Source organism: Amphimedon queenslandica, unplaced genomic scaffold, assembly GCF_000090795.2.
Source record: "Amphimedon queenslandica unplaced genomic scaffold, v1.1 AMPQUscaffold_12846, whole genome shotgun sequence".
Taxonomy (NCBI): Eukaryota; Metazoa; Porifera; class Demospongiae; order Haplosclerida; family Niphatidae; genus Amphimedon; species Amphimedon queenslandica.
The window spans coordinates 36,512-40,416 of NW_003546918.1; the positions used below are offsets into that span (position 1 = coordinate 36,512).

At 34.9% G+C, this 3,905-nt stretch overlaps 1 long non-coding RNA gene across 1 annotated transcript; it reads left to right on the top strand.

Moving 5' to 3' along the window:
• The first annotated feature begins 3,524 nt into the window (after window positions 1-3,524).
• On the top strand, window positions 3,525-3,867 carry LOC109586542 (uncharacterized). The gene is made up of 2 exons (XR_002187084.1): window positions 3,525-3,650; window positions 3,771-3,867. It is a non-coding gene; the product is annotated as an uncharacterized LOC109586542 (long non-coding RNA).
• The last annotated feature ends 38 nt before the right edge of the window (window positions 3,868-3,905 follow it).

The window sequence follows — 3,905 nt, forward strand, 5'->3', positions numbered from 1 at the left end:
TTTCCTATCTTTCTTTGCTGCCAATGATAACTTTTTTTAGGTGCACAACTGTCTGAAATAACTATGTAAATTGGTGTTAATTGTACTTATGTAGAAAACAAATCATGCCCTTACAACATAGAATGTTACAACTACCTGCAGTCACTGGACCACCTGGAATACCCGGTTCACAAGCTGCACGGGATGATGAAGCATCATTTCTCAATTTTCAAAATTGGCTGATGCAACTAGTTTTAAGCCATTCCCGTGACTCAGTGGTTAAACTAGGAAATGGGACAGGGATACCATGTCTCTTTCATAAATTGTCACACGAAAATCACAGTGCTATAGAAGGTATTTTGTTCCATTTATTTGTTCTGCAAAGGCAGATATTGGAACATGGAGTTGATACCCATTGAGCTGCATCTATTTTTCCGTAGAAGGATCTGGAGTTGGATCATTGTCAATGATTCATAAATCATTGGGACCTTTCTTAAGTGACAGTTACTAATTGCAGTAATACTATTAAAAGTCTTTGAATAACAATTATGATGATTTTTACTTGTATATGATTCTGTGTCAAGTTTAGCAATATTAAAATTTAAAGAACAAAGCAAAACTGTGTCCGAGCTCTCTTTTACACTCAGTGTCTAGCGATTTCTCCTTAGATCTACTGATTAATTATGCATCTATGGAGTACAAAGGGTCTTTCAAATTTCAGAGACAACTGTGTATTTACACTACACCTGACTTGGTTGAGTAGTAGTATTAAAAAAGTGGACTAAGTTTTATTGCGGACTTAGTTAAATGTACAAAATTAATTATAGAACAGGTTTATGTATAAATTTAGCTAATTGAGTTTTTCAACACTAAGCATTTCAATGGGTGTGGTATTTGGGAGTGGCATAGGAACAATTTTGAGGGTACGTCATGACAAAAAGTGTCCTACCCAAATTTTGTCCGACTGGATAAAGTTTGGCTGCAATATTTTGTCCTGGGACAAAAATTTCCTGCCAAATTTTGTCCTAAGCGAATAATTTTTGTCTAGGACCCGATGATAGCTTTTACATGCAAATTTTTGTCCTCATAAGAGCATACATGTATAATGCATGTATAAAACTTTTTTTAGACTAATTTTTTTAAACAAAGTTTTTTTTACAATATATATTATTCATGACTATCAAACTCTCAGTATTTACATGAGCACTGAGTTGATATCACTTCCTTGCATAACATTTCTGATATTTCCACTGATACTTATCACTCCACACTCTAAAGGGCATAGCCACACAAGCATCATGAAACCATTCTTTACAGCCTACATATTCCACCATTCGGCCATCTTCTGGCATTCTGCACAAGCAAAAAATTTAAATAGTTGATAGCCTTTGTTGTCTTGGTCGTCGTATTTGTGATGAAGCTGGAAAGGAAGATATTGATTGCTCTTCGAAACATCTTAACAAATGCTGACGAAGTCTGTTTTGTTGATAACAGATTAAGCTTGGATCTTCTCCCATGCATTCTGATGTGGCAAATGCCAAAGCAAAGAGACCACAATCATTTGTTTCCTTTTGCCTCTGTGCATCTTTTGCACAAATAGATATTGTAGTTTCGTTACAGAAACAAATAGAAGCAATTTGCTTCTTTGTACGTGAAGTAAGATCATCATTCCCACAAGGCCGACTATCATAAACTGTGACATGGGCTGCTTCTGTAAAAAATAGTGTATTAAGTCAATAAAAAACTATGTATGCATACCTTTTGATGATACAGTAATCCAATGTTGTATGATTCAATAGGACGACAAGTAGTCACAAGAAAAAGTGCTCTGTCAAGCCAAGAAGCAGCTATTATGTGACGTGCTCTGAGAAAATCGACCTTAAGACAAAAATTTGAAAATTATTTTATCATATCAAAAAATTGCTCATACAAGTCTCTATCGATTGGTGCTTGTTGCGCATCAATGTGGCTTACCTATCTCGAGTTATGAGCCTTCGTATATAGCATATTGAGCACTCGAGATTTAGGTTGTCAATATTGTTCTCGTTCTCTCTTTCCTCTAGACATCAAGCCAACTAAGGAAGAGCCAGTTACTATTCCAGTTATGGTGTGCGTTCCCTCTTAGCCTCTGAGAACAAGGTAAACTATGGAGCTTTTACAAAACAGACTGTATGTTTTCCTTCTATTTCTACTTGTTAGGACATAGTGCCACAGACCTAGAAAAGCAAACAAAACATTTAAAACAGTTTCTTAAATTCATTTTGAAAACATATTTATCATGATAATTATTGTGAAGATATTTGCAGGTAAAGAATGTAAGGAATGATCCCTCAACATCATCAAAGATTTGAGAATACGTTAGATATTTTGTCTTCATTCCATGTAGCACAGTACATCACTTGTTGTGGTACGAGTTTGTGTCTACACTAACTTAGTAGTGTAGCATAGTGTCCTTTACTGTTATTCAGTTGTATTGTGTGATGTGTTAGGAGTACCTAATTGTATACAAGAAATGGTAATGTGTATTGTGTTCTTATTATTAGTATAACTTACCTTAAAAGTGTAGCATACTGTCCTTTACTGTTATTCAGTTGTGATGCTTGTTGTGTTAGTAATATCTAATTATATTTAAACAATGTTAATGTGTATTGTGTTAATATTAGTAAAACTTACCTTAAGCTTGGTTTACATTCGACACAAAACGCAATGCAAAAGTAAACGCAAAATTGAAATTTGACCAATTTTTCTACGCACTTTTGACCGTTTCGTCGAATGTAAACCTACATGTAGCTTTAAACCAAGTCACCTCATCTACAGACTCTGTATAGTCCTCTGTTCTTCTCTGTGTGGCTGGTCTATAGTTCTGACCACAACAAACTGGCATGTGCCTAGCATAATCCTGCTTCTATATTGTCCATGTAGGCATGTATATTATAATTAAATGTATATTGTTATTATTATTATTATTAACTACTTCATTAGGCATAATTATTGAGGAGAAGAATGAGACTGAGGTGTGGATCAAATGTTTGAGTAACCACTCAGTATTTGTCCAATCGTGTTATCTCGACTATGAAGCTGGACAAGCTCAAGGGATTGCTGTGCATAAGATATTCCCTGATGCTTATGTAAAGGTAGGTACACTACTACACTTTAACATACTGTGTTATAGAGCTGGTTTATTTAGCCGATTTTTACATCAAATTTAAAATAATAATAATGATAATAATATTGAGTGTTCTGCAGGTGTTTGATTTGTTCCATTCCTATGAGGAGATGCAGAAACAAGCACGTAAAGCTTGCCTTGCAGTGGCCAACCAAGCAGCAGCAGTAAGAGGTAAACCACTCCTTCTCCTCCTATCACCCCTACCCCTCTCTCCTATAAAGATGGCTCCTTATCAACAGCAAGGATAGATCCTAATCCAGCACAAAATATTGGGGTTGATGAATTAAGACCATTATGTATCTTAAGGTTGAGTTTTGTAAAAGGTTGGGGCTCGAACTACAAGAGACAGACCATCAAAGAGACTCCATGCTGGATTGAGGTACATTTTAATCATGCTCTTCAGCTATTGGACTCTATCCTAATCCAACTACCCTCCGAGTCTGAAATACAGGATTTTGTGAAGCTGCAGTGAAGTACTTAGTAATTCTGTACCAGATAAAGACAAGTAAGTATATTCAAAGAGTACCTTTAAATGCTAAGGATGATATTTATGCTTAACTTCCATTCTATGCTTCATTATGATTTCACTCTTGGGGTTTGTTTATTCTTTTTCTTTTTTGTGTAGATCATTTAATCAAACTCCTCTATATTATATTATTGTGAATAATGCATGATTTCGCTAATTTCAGTTTTAAATTCGAAAAAATTTCTACCAAAAATAATTAAAGAAATAATTATGTGCATGTATTAGGCACATATA